Genomic DNA, 13,304 nt, shown 5'->3' on the forward strand with positions numbered 1-13,304 from the left:
CACAAAATCTCATCTGGGACTAACAGAGGTTAAGTCATATAACCAGTACGCCACACGTCTAGGTGTCCCATCACCCTATGGGACCCCATGTTTTCCCACTTGATCACATCACATCACATCTTAGTAACTTAGACGCTCTTAATTGCTCTTTTTTTCCCCTGGATATGAATCTAGACCTTCCATTTACATGTTACCTTAAGCTCCTTCTTTAAACTACTTTCCTCATCAATAAGATGATGTGAGTAATTTTCACCTTTCAAGATGATTGTAAAGATTAAATGAAATAGTTTCTGTGAGATTCCTAGTGAACTGCTGTGTCAATCAGGAAATACTGGTTCTTATGCCATCTTCTCTATTATTTCCTTCAGTTAATTTGTAAAAATGGATATTAGTAGTGAACAGACTTTAAATGAGAAGACTTAAGACCTAGATCAGTCGTTCTCAAAATTTTGTGTGCATCAGAATCATCCAGAGGGCCTCTTAAAACATACATTTCAGGGCGGGCCACGGTGGCTCAGCAGGCAGAGTGCTTGCTTGCCATGCCAGAGGACCTGGATTCGATTCCCGATGCCTGCCCATGTTAAAAAAAAAATACGTTTCAGGGTCCCCCCTCCACTGCCCTGGACAGTCTGATTCAGTAGCTCCAGGGTAGGGACTGAAGAGTGGCATTTCTAATGCATAACTTAAGTGCGACTATAGTTTGAGAATAATGAACTGATTATGACCTTTGGTCTGCTAAATAAAGATATGGGTTGAGAAATTAATAATTAACCTTTGGAAATGTCCTCAATGGAGCCACTCTAACATGGCGTATCAAATAATGTATTGTGGTAGGAAAAAATCTCTGGACAGGAAGCTTGGAGTTCTTATTCTAATAGCTGGTTTTGCCACTGAGCTCCTGGCATATGATCTAGACAGATTACTTAAACCCTCTAAGATGCACAGTCCATAAGGTAATATATGTGCATGTGCTTGGGGAAGTAGAGGGCAAGGGCTGGAGAACAGGCAGACTAGATACGGCTCTATCAACTATAAAATTTTGTGACTTTTGCTTTTGTGCAGTCCATACATTGCCTGAACTACTCTGCTTCCCCTCATTTGTGTTCCTCCTCATGGGATGGAAGGATTAAGATCCGTGTTAACATATAAACGTCTACATTTTAATTCAACTGTAACCCTGATGGGTGCAGAATGTTGATTATGTATAAAGAATTAGGGTAAAACGTTAAAAGGGCCATATACAGAAAGAAATATAAGAGATGCTTTTGAGGTCAATTCCCTTGATAGAGGTTAGGACATTTGATCCGAGCATAATTAGTGTTGATCTTGGGTTAGCAAGTGTGCTTGATGAAAATCTAATACTGAAACCATTGCCCAGACCACACAAATACGATCATACTTTCGTTCCGAGTACTTACCATCAATATCTTATAAATAAGAAAGCAAATTTAGAAGTACTCCAACTAGGAAAAAATCTAGGAACCGTAGGTACCAAGTTTCCATTTTGCACAGTGAGCTGTCTGGTGATAAATGGGGTAGAAAAACAGCATCATCTATACCCAGCAGGCTCTTTCCCCCCCTGCACATAATTATATTTCAAGAGGTATCATTGAACCAAATTCTATCTTTTCAGGTAGGAGGCAGGGTTCAATTGATATAAAAAATAGTAAATGCATAAGAACTCTGAAAATTGTTCCAAGAGAAGTGAGAGATCATCTTTGCAAAGAAATTCTCTTTTCATTGAAAAAAGTTCACTAGTGTAAAGAGTTTAGTCAAATACATTACATCATCTCTAAAGCATTTTTGTCCAGCCAGTGAAGCCGTGAGACCATGAGAGATTTTGTGTCCTAAACAAAGCTATTTCCTGTTACTCTCATTCAGAATGTTTAAGAACCCACAGGATCTTCTTAAACAATAGGAGCCTAGCAGTTCCTCATAAGGTAGTGGAGCAGGAAGAGGGATGGAGATGGGATGGAATTGAAACTCTAGGGCTGTTATAGTGCATTTTTCTTGTCTCTACTTTTGGTTTGCCATGTTTAGTGTTTTGGCAATAAGCCTAGTGATATGTAGCAAAGAAATTGTTCTTACACATCACACACAATCACACCTTTAATGTAACTAAATTCTCTTCCACAGTAAATATTGACTTACTGTATATGCAGTTTTCCAATGTTCTGGGAAGAACAGATTTAGAGCTTCTTTGCATCAGTGACTGCCTTGTGCATCTAACATGGACTACCTTTCCTATAAGGAAAGACTATGGGGTAACCAATGTGTTTTAGGTTGATTTGATTCTATTTATTAAATAAATAATAACTTGTTAAGTTTCAGACAACTAAATGAACTGTATTGTGATATCTCTTCCAAATTTCAACCAAAAAAAAATCACATTCATAACATGAATCAGTGTGTGCAACTGGGATTTGGGACACAAAAATTCAGAACCTTTGTTTGTTCTTCAGAAATATTATTACCTAAGTAAAAAATCATTTTGGAAGAGATGCTATACTATTCCTTGGGGAAAAGGTCATATTAGCAAATGAAAATCTGTTTTGCTCCATTCACCTCAAACTGGATTTATATATTCTTACGCACCCAATTGTATTTCTTCTCCCCCAGGACCTCTTGCAGGAGAAACCATTACATATGGCATATCCTAACCTCTTCCTTCCCCTTGCCTCAAAAATCCTAGCTCAGCCTCCATTAGGAAAGTTGAATACAAAATTATGTCTCGCAGTGCTGTTCTGTTATCCACATAAAGACCAGAAGATTTAAGGACCCAAATTCTGAAGCAACTCTTACAAATGAAAAACAAAATTATGCAACTGAGATCGACATATTTGTAGGGTGGGTTGAATGGTGTTTTCCTGGAATGGGATTTCTGATTCTCTCCCAGTTCCCAATCCTATGAAGGAAGCAGCTGGAAGAGGAGAGGGAAAGACAGAGGAGGGATGATGCATTTACTAATAATGGAAGGAAATTTGGGGGGAAACATCTCATGGTGGATATGCTATATTCCAAAGAGATATACTTGGCTATACTTCTATATGTCATATAATGATGAGTGCTTCTCATTGGTGTTTAAAAAGAAACATCTGTTTGGGTGAGAAAAGTGCTCAGATGAGCTTAACCATAAAAAATGAGACAGCAGAAATGCCCTCAGGAGACAGAATTAAATTGTGCTTCAGGATCTTTTCTGAACTGTGCCTTTGGGAAGGTCATTTAGCTTATCAATGCCTCAGGTTAGCATGTAAAGAAACTGACCCCTCAGAATTGTTATGAAGCTAAATAATTTAGCACCTATAAAGTCCTATGAGATAAAAGGCATCATAGAAATGCAAATTATTATTTTATGATGAGACAACGTCAATAGAAACGAAAGTAAAATGCTGCCTTTATGGATATCTTGTCCAACTGACAAAGCATTGTGCATCTATCTCAGAAATCTAGATATTTAAGTGCAATAGACAATTACCTCCCCTCCTACTTTGTTTCAGCTGTTCTTCCTAAGAATTATCTTTGGTAGTTTCTCTTTAAGGGTTACCTCTGCCGTTTCATTTGGACATTACTCAGCAAATTGAACAAAATAGTTGCCATAAATCCCCCAAGAGAAGCAATACATCTTCATTACAGTAATTATGTTGCATGTGGAGACTTTTTCATAAAAAGAAATAGGTATCAAAGGCAGTGAATTGCTAGTGGCAATAACTTTTGCTGAATCCTAGTTGCTAAATTCAGAATTTGTTTTTTAAGGGAGAACGTTTTTATTAGGCCTCCTTTGTGGTAGAGTGGCCCCACTGTTAAAGCTCAGTAAACATAATCAGAACCAAAAAAATACAATTCCTCCAATTAGGAGACAACCAGGCACTCGTCTCCGAGGTTTCCAGTTATTTTTTGAGTGGAATGGTCTGATTCCTTTTCCTTTTCTTTGGTTCTCCATTTGGGCACTGGGCCATATGCCTGGCTTCTCATCCAGTTCTTAGATGTGCAGTGAGAAACCGGGGCAATTATAGTAGCCCACTATTATCACGACAGCCTCAAATTTGGCAGAAGTTCCACAGCTCTGATCTGTCAGTTACCAATTTCAGAGAAAACTTGAGTGCTTTGCTTCCTTAGAAGTATGGGCAAATGGGAAGAAATTGTGAGATACATAATTCTCATGTCTATTGTGAATGATCACACTTTGTTTAATTAAAATCTGGAAGATGGATTGATAAAGAATCTTTATGATATTTCTTGCCTTAGAGAATTGTGCTGGTTCAAAAGGATGTAAGTCCCTTAGAAAAGCCATGTTTTAATCTAAATACCATTTCATAAATGTAGAATAGTCCCTATTCAATACTGTATGTTTGAAACTGTAATCAGATCATCTCCCTGGATGATGTGATTCAGTCAAGAGTGGTTGTTAAATTGGATTAGGTGACGACATGTCTCCACCCATTTGGGTGGGTCTTGATTGGTTTATTGGAGTCCTATAAAAGAGGAAACGTTTTAGAGAATGGGAGATTCAGAGAGAGCAGAACGACATAGCCATGAGAAGCAGAGTCTACCAGCCAGCAACCTTTGGAGATGAAGAAAGAAAATACCTCCTGGGGAGCTTCTTGAAACAGGAAGCCAGGAGAAAAAGCTAGCAGATGACGCTGTGTTTGCCATGTGCCCTTCCAGATGAGAGAGAAACCCTGACAGTATTTAACATGTGCCTTTCTAGATGAGAGAGGAACCCTGACTGTGTTCGCCATGTGCCTTCTCACTTGAGAGAGAAACCCTGAAATTCACTGGCCTTCTTGTACCAAGGTGTCTTTCTCTGCATGCCTTAGATTGGACATTTCTATAGACTTGCTTTAATTGGGTCATTTTCTCAGCCTTAGAACTGTAAACTAGCAACTCATTAAATTCCTCTTTTTAAAAGCCATCTGTTTCTGGTATATTGCATTCCAGCAGTTAACAAACTAGAACAAGAATATAGGGAAATTTAACTAAAATATATTTTCTGGATTATTTTTATTTAATTGGACAATAGGCAAAATGATTAAATTTATGACTCTTGAGGAAATTGAAAAGGTATGGCCCCATAAATATACAAAGATTCTAGAAAAAAGAAAGATACAGGTAATTTTGATTAGCAAACTGAATAATATAAATGTTATGTCTCTGTATAAATATCTTGCTATTTTAAGTATCTACTTATTTCTAGTCTTGGATGTCAGAGTGTTCCATCACTTACCAAAGGTTGAGTGCTGGGCAGGTTAAAGATGCTCCCTGAGTGCCCTGAAGAGCTAAAAAATATTTTGAGAAAGAGGAATGAAGTGGGATATCTCACACTACCTGACTTTAAAGCATATTTAAAAACTCCAGGAGTCAAAACAACATTGTACTGGCATAAAGCTAAATATACAGACCAATGGAATTAAATTGAGTGTTTAGAAATAGACCCTCTCATCTATGGACAATGATTTTTTTGATAAGATGACCAAGTCCACTCAACTGGGACAAAACAGCCTCTTTAAAAATGATGCTTGGAGAACTGGATATCCATATTCAAAAGAATGAAAAGGGACCCTTATCTGGTATCTTGTGCAAAAATTAACTCAAAATGGATGAAAGATCTAAACATTAGAGCTAAGACAATAAAACTTTTAGAAGAAAATGAAGAGAAAATGTCTTAAAAACTTATGGTAGGAGTTGGTTTCCCAGATTTTATATCCGAAGCACAAGTATTGAAAGAAAAAAATAGATAAATGGGCTCTCCTCAAATACTGAATACTTTTGCACATCAAAGGGCTTTGTCAGGAGAGTAAAAATTGTGATATTCTTTCATTAATTGTAACAAAGGCAATATACCAAAGCTGAATATCAATAAGAGGAGGATGTAAAGGAGAGGTGTGGGATTTGTGTTGTTGTTGTCCCCCCCCCCCCCTTTTTTTCTCTTCTTCTTTCTGAGTGGAAGAAATGGAAATGTTCACATACAGATTGTGGTGGTAAACGCATAAATATGTGATTATACAAGGAGCCATTGATTGTACACTTAGTATGGATTGTATGGTATGTGAATAAAGCTGTATAAAAAGTAAAGAGAAAGATACAAGTGCTGGAGAAGCTGTGGATATATATATATTTACTGTGAGTAGGGAAGTAGAATGGTGCAGCCCCTCTGGAGGTCAGTGTGATGGTTTTACAGGAGACTAAGTATAGGGTTGCTATATGATCCTACAATTCTATTTTAGGTATATATTTGGAAAACTGAAATCAGGGACATGAGCAGATATTTGCATGCTGTTGTTTATGGCAGCATAATCCATTACTGCCAATATAAAAGTGGCCTAAGAGTACATTGCCTGATGAATGGAAGGGTGAGCTGTCGTGTACATATACAATGGAATACTGTGTGGCTGCAGAAAGGAATGAAGTTGTGAGGCATGCAAGTAGGTGATTGAACCTTGAACACATTAGGTTGAATGAAATAAGCCGGAAGCAAAAGAACAAATACTGTATGATATCACTAATATAAGCTGACTATAATGAGCAAACTCTAAGAATTGAATTCCAGAGCGTAAGTTATCAGGAGATAGAAAATGGGCAGGGATTGGGTAATTAATGATTAAGGAGTACAGAATGTTCAATAAGGCTCACTGTAAACGTAACTAGATAATAAGCTCTAGCAGCAGTCACATTTATTCCTGAGTTTTAACTGTTGTTTCTAAATTCTGAGACTCTGAGCTCTTTGTGTATAACTTGGTAGTTTCCTGGAACATTGGGTATCTGTAACACCTGAGACCCAGAGTTGGAGTTCCACAGCTCTGGAACTCAGCATCATTGCATACAACAGCTGTTAAAGAAGCTGAACAAGAAATCATATTTCTATTAGAGATATGATTGAAGTGGATCTGGTTAGATTTAAGGTAAATCAGAATACAGGATAAAGGATGATATTGTCTGTATTTTAAAATTCCAATTTCTGTGTGAGACCAAAGGAAGAAATGTTTATCTTGTCCAAAATTTAAATTTTCTGTAACATACTATCTAATGTAGCTCCTGAACAACTTAATTACATGGAACTTAGAATAGGGAATGAGATCTTGTTATTCTGTACAGGTTAATGCAATATACTAATGCATGCTGATTATTTGGGGCAGAAATTTTTTTAAAAATGTGTAAAGTCCCCTTGAGGGACTGGAGAAAAAAATGTGGAACTATTAAATTTCCCCACCTAGGGAACACCTGATATTCTTTCAAGCATTAGGGACTCCCAACTTAATAAGCCAAGCCCTTGATCATGAGACTTGCTCTTATGAAACTTATTTCTGCAATGGCAAAGTTAAGCTTACTTATAATTATGCCCAAGAATCACCCAGGAGGACCTCTTTTGTTGCTCAAATGTGGCCTTTTTAAATTAATTCTGCAAATAAAATTCATTACCTTCCCCACTACATGGGGCATGACTCCCATGGATAAGCCTGGCCCTGGCATCATGGGATTGAGAAAGCCTTCTTGACCAAAAGGGGGAAAAGAAATGAAACAAAATAAAGTTTCAGTGGTTAAGAGATTTCAAACAGAGTTGAGAGGTCATTCTGGAAGTTACTCTTATGCAAGCTTTAGCCAGATATTACGAATTGTCACAGTATGCCAAGCCCCAACAACAGTATACCTGAAAACCCTAAACAACACCCTGGGTTCTAGCTAAGACTCTATAAATGTTTTACTTAGTAAATTTATTTTTTCAGAAACTTAAGTCCTCCAGATTGTTCCTATGTCAGATAAACCCTGAAACCCAGAGGTTTCTCTCTCCAAGGATATAAACCAGTTTCATTCTTCTACCCCCCTAAAGTCACCCTTTTGCAGCATGAAGAAGCTAAAATGGTCATTGCCCAGATATCACTGAAGATTGAGAGAATGATCAAATGAAAGGGAGGAGGTGTAACTGAGAAATTAGGATTGATTAAATTATTATGACTACTAATTCATTATACAGATATTTCTTTTTAGTTTCTAGTGTATTAGAATAGCCAGAAGGAAATACTTGAAATTGCTGAACTGTAATCCTATAGTCTTGATCTTTGTTAATGATTGTATAACTATATAGTTTTTAATCATGTGATCATGTGATTGCAAAAACCTTGTGACTGACACTCCCTTTATCCAGTGTATGGGTAAATGAATAATAAAATTAAGGCATGCATGAAAAAATATTAATAATGATAACTCAAGAATATGGACAAGATACCTCTATGTAACACATAGACTGTAGTTATAGTACTACTTTAATAATCTTTCATCAATTGTAACAAATGCATCTACTTTTAAAAAATAGTTGAATTACAAAAAAATGTGTTATCATCAATTGTAACAAATTTCCACACCAATGCAAGTGTTGGTGGTGAGGTGGTGTATGGGAATCTGTATTTTATGCGTGATTTTTCTATAAATCCACAGCTTCTCTAACAAAAAAAAATTTTTAAGTCATTTCCTGAGCCTTGGATTTCTCATCCCAAGACCTATCTAATCACATATGTAAAGTGGTATCTTGCACCTAGTAGATGTTTAATAAATGCTACTTCCCTTTCTCATTACTATCAGTACTTAGAGAAGGAGAAATGAAAAGGCATTGCTGAATAGTCTGTAAATTATTTTAATGAGGGAGATTTGGAAATTGAATGGCTTATATTTAGCACAGACTATATTATTTCGAAGCAACATAGTAAATTTGTTTCAGACATTTCTGAAGCTGGAAGTTTGTGATCTTCTAGAGAATAGTTATTAAAGTAATTTCCAGATACAGTATTTCATTAAGAAATTCAGTTATTGAACTTGCACCATTTATAATATGTGTGACAAAAGATAGAGAACCAAGAAATTAGAGTTGCAATCCTTGCTTATTTCTTATGATATTAAAATCATCATCTATTTCATTACTTTATACTTAAAGCACACGGCTATACTTAAAAATACTTTATACCTGTATAGAGCCCATTAACTTACAATATTTCATTTTACCTGAGCACTACCACTCTGATCTAGAAAGTGCAGTTTTATTCTTTCCGTGTTTGGGGTGATGAAACTTAGATTCAGGAAGGTTAATTGATTGTTAAGAAACTGTCAGCAAGTTGAAGGCAGAGCTGAACCAAAATCCATACATCTCTTGCAATGCTGGTGTTATTTTCATTCTAAAAAATTCTATGGATTCCTGATTTGTAAAACTAGCACAATGAGGAAGATGCATTTATTCATGGCAATTTGCTAACCTCCATTGTGACTACACAACAGAATTTAGAATAGAATTGGCATTTATGGGTTTGATGAAAGAATATTTTTGTGTCTATGTATGCATACATGTTGTATGCATTCTGTCCCTTCCTCTTTCTAAAGGCCCTTTGAAATACATTGTAATAAAAACGCACACAATCAATCTGTGAAAATCAATGGATATAGGGCATCAACTTGATTCTTGGATTAAAACAGATTACATTATTAGGAATAGGGACTGAGTTAGGAGGTCTGTAATTCAAGGATGATGATAAATTCAAGACATTGCCTCTGCTTGTGAGATTTTGTAATTTGAGACCAAAACTGATTGACTGGGATCACTTGGGTAATTGATTACACCATTCTATGACAGGTTACAGTTGAATTCCTCAATTATTTATGCTCTAAAGCCTATGATTATATGACCCATTTGTTGAGCATACAGCCCATTTATTGAGCACTATGCTAAGTGTTTTACTTACATCATGTTATTTAATTTAATATTCATTAAAACCCTATGAAGTAGGTACTTTTATTGTTTTACAGATAAAAATACTAGGGCTTAGAAGGATAAGTAGCTTGCCCACCATTAAGGAATATGTAACTGGTAGAGCTAGAATTTTTTTGGTATGGCATGGCAGGGGTTACATTTCATTCTTTTTCCATGTGAATATCCCATTATTACAGCACTGAACTACCCTTGCACCCCTGGCAGAGCTGGAATTTTAACCCAGATCTTTTTTACTTCAAAGCCCTCTTCCCTATTGAAACAAACAAACAAGAAACATAAAAAAACTCTTTATCAATACTTAGAACATGGGACCCTCACATTATGAAACTAACATATTGCCAGTTGTATGGAAGGCTAATAAACCCACCAGGTAATGTTGTTGTGATGACTTTATTAACTGGAAGCTATCCCTGTGTGACCATGCTGTCTTTGGAGTGCCAAGTGTTCCCAAAATGGTCTGAACTAATAAATGCTCATTCTATAAGCATGCTGGTAAGAGTGACTTTTGGTTCATCTCATACACTGAAGAGCATTATGTTAGAATTGATTAATTGCAGAAATCCATCACATTGCATCCTTAGTAATTTTATCGCACCCAAGAATCACAAAGTTTGAGATGAAAATTCGTTGCTGATACCGAAGCTTGGAGTAGTCTCCTGAAGAAGGCTTCATTGCAATTCAAAGAAAGCAGTAGATTGCATCCCTTCAAAGAATACCTATTTGGATCTAGTCAACCTGAGCCCATTTACTGAACACTGGCAAGACTTATAAAGCTTCTGGGGAAAGTCCATGCTATTGCTTACATTAAAGAGAGCATATTTATGGTAAGTGAGATTGTCTGAAGTAAGTCAACAAGGTGGAAGGGGACAGCTTATCCTAAGCAACACTTGCCTGCCTTTTGTGTGTGTGGCTTCACAAAAACTTCTCCTCATGGCAGGAGAAGCAGAGGATGGAATTGAACTATTTGCTCTGAATGCACTGGTTTTTGTCAGGATAAGCCAGATGCCAAATCTTCGGCTTGTGTGAGAATGAATAACATTACAGATGCCTCTCGTCACTGGTACAGAAAATGAAACAGTCAGAACATGGGATATAATTCACCAGTGCTGGAATTGTAAATTGTCTCCAAATAAATAGATTTTCCTTCCAAAGTTGCTAATCAGCTAGATTTTGCTCTCTTAAATGGGGGAAGAATAGCTATGATTTTATAAAGAAATCTCACAAATGGCAGGAATATGAGATAATGCATTTTCATGCTTTAAGATGTACTGCTATTGCTTTACTTATCACATGGAAGAATGATCAATTACTAATATAACATTTATTAAATGCTTAGAAGGTACTTATCACCTTGACCCAGTCCCTGACTTCCAAATGATTTCAATTCTGTTAATTATGTAAATACACCCAGAAACCAGCTCACAGGCAATTAAGAGACTCATGAAAGGTGTATTTTCCATTAGAGCATGTTTCTATGGTTCTGATTATAAGGGAAAGAGGTGATAAAGGCTGGACTGGGGTGGTCAGGGAGAAGAAAGTGCCAGCAAAATGTAGTAGACTGAACAGTGCTCTGGGACTATGAACAAACAAACCAAGGCAAGTTTGCAGTGATGCACTTGCAATTACCTGATTTGTGAAAGTAGAGAACTCATTTATACTTCCTGAGCTCCAGGGTTAATTAAAAAAAAAAAAAATCCTGTAATAGTAAGAGCCATACTGTTCTCACAGGGTTGGGCTAGTGAATTAAAAAATTTCTTGTGACTTCAATGTGAAACAAATACAAATATATGGGTACTTTCTTGGACACAGAAGGAGGGTAAGTGGTGTGAGAAAAACCACAGCCCCTCGGTTTTCCTCTTCAGATGATGCCCAGAGAGGGGCAGCCCCTGCAGCTGCCTTATAAAGGGCCGAATATTTAGGGGTGACAAATGCTGGAATGGAGTGGGTTCCATTTCCCGGAGTGGCCAGGGAAGTCTGGGCAGCAGAGGGGGTCTCACAGTCCAGGCCTCATGCTCCATATTCCTGAGCTCTGCCCTCTGCCTAAGTCATCGTCAAACATTCATTGGAAGCACGTTTAGCATGGAAATTCCCATTGCAGATTATAGCAAATCATTCTCCATCACAGAAAGAATGTGGGAGTCGGTTCAGGCCTCTTCCCTCTGTCTATAATCACCCACCTCAGACCCGCCCAGAATTCATAACTGCATTTCAAATAATGAGAAGATTAAAAAGGCAGTGGCATTGCTCACAGCCATAAGGAGATGAGCTGGGGGCTGGGTTGAGAGGAGGCAGAGAAGCTCTGAAAGTTCAGCCTGTGAATCATTATGAAAATGTTATGTTAGCCAAACCTCCCAGGTAATATCAGAGTGAATGGTTAACTTCATTTCCTCATTTCTGGACGTATGAATTTTATGGAGCACAAGTGAAAGCAGGAGCTACAAGACACAGCAGTAAGCTTTGTTTGATCATCCTGATAGCAAGTGGCCTTTTCAGCATTTCAAAGGTAATTTGCAGAGAAAGCTGCCAGCACTTGTGATCTCCTATTCCAGGCTGCAAAGATTTAATTCTGAAGCCTAAACTTACTATCTGTGATCTGGGCTTTAAATGTACCCTATGTTCTTTCTCTAGATGAAGGGAAAGCTCAGTGAGTCTTGCTATAGTGGAGCTTAGCACTGTGTAGAGTCATTAAATTGTTTGAATTTCACCTTTACCTGTCTCTTTTCCCAGCATGAGCTTCTTCATTAAGTAAAGTTAAAAGCTGTTGAATTCTAAATAAGGCAGAAAGATGAGAATTGTGATCATGGAGACAAAATCTTCCCAGGACACCATGTTATGCTATTAACGCGTGATGTTATCAAAATATAAGAGAATAGGGTCATATTCATTAATTAGATAGTGTTGTTTAAAGACTCTCAAACTGGAAAAGAAAATCTAGCACTGCCTTCATCATTGGCCCATCTCTATCTCAGTGCAGGGTGTGAACTCATTTCAAATACTGCTTCTGCTCCTCACGAACTACCCTTGGCAAGTTACATACCATCCCTAAGCCAAAGTTCCATCCTTTTTCTTCTATGAGTGTAACGAATAAATGAAAGTACGCACACAGATACAATGAGCACCTAGTACGGCATCTGTCACAGAGTGGAGTAACATAAATGGAAGCTGCTTCTATTTTTATCAATGATAGGTGAGTCAGTTCTGGGTTTCTTTGGTCTCTAGTCAATTCCTAGGCTTGTTCTGTTCTAAATCACTGACCCCTACAGGCTGTGCTGCCCAGGCTCCTGGATCTCTGACTTCTGGCAGGTTCAGCCAATGGAGGCAGTGGCACAATATTGGATGAGGGTGGGGTGGGGTGAGTGGTGGGGATGATGAGCAAACAGGCTGTTTGGGGATGTCACCCCTGTGGCTCTAGCTCTTGCTAAAATGACAAAGCTGTGTGGTCCTACTTCTCTTGGGGGTCCTTGGTCACTAGACTCCAAGAACACTGCCTCTGCTACCTCTTTCCCTTTAGTCTAGGGATGGTAGATGTTTCCTTCTGTTAATCTCTGGGTTG

The sequence above is a fragment of the Tamandua tetradactyla genome, chromosome 1 (assembly GCF_023851605.1).
Source record: "Tamandua tetradactyla isolate mTamTet1 chromosome 1, mTamTet1.pri, whole genome shotgun sequence".
NCBI lineage: Eukaryota > Metazoa > Chordata > Mammalia > Pilosa > Myrmecophagidae > Tamandua > Tamandua tetradactyla.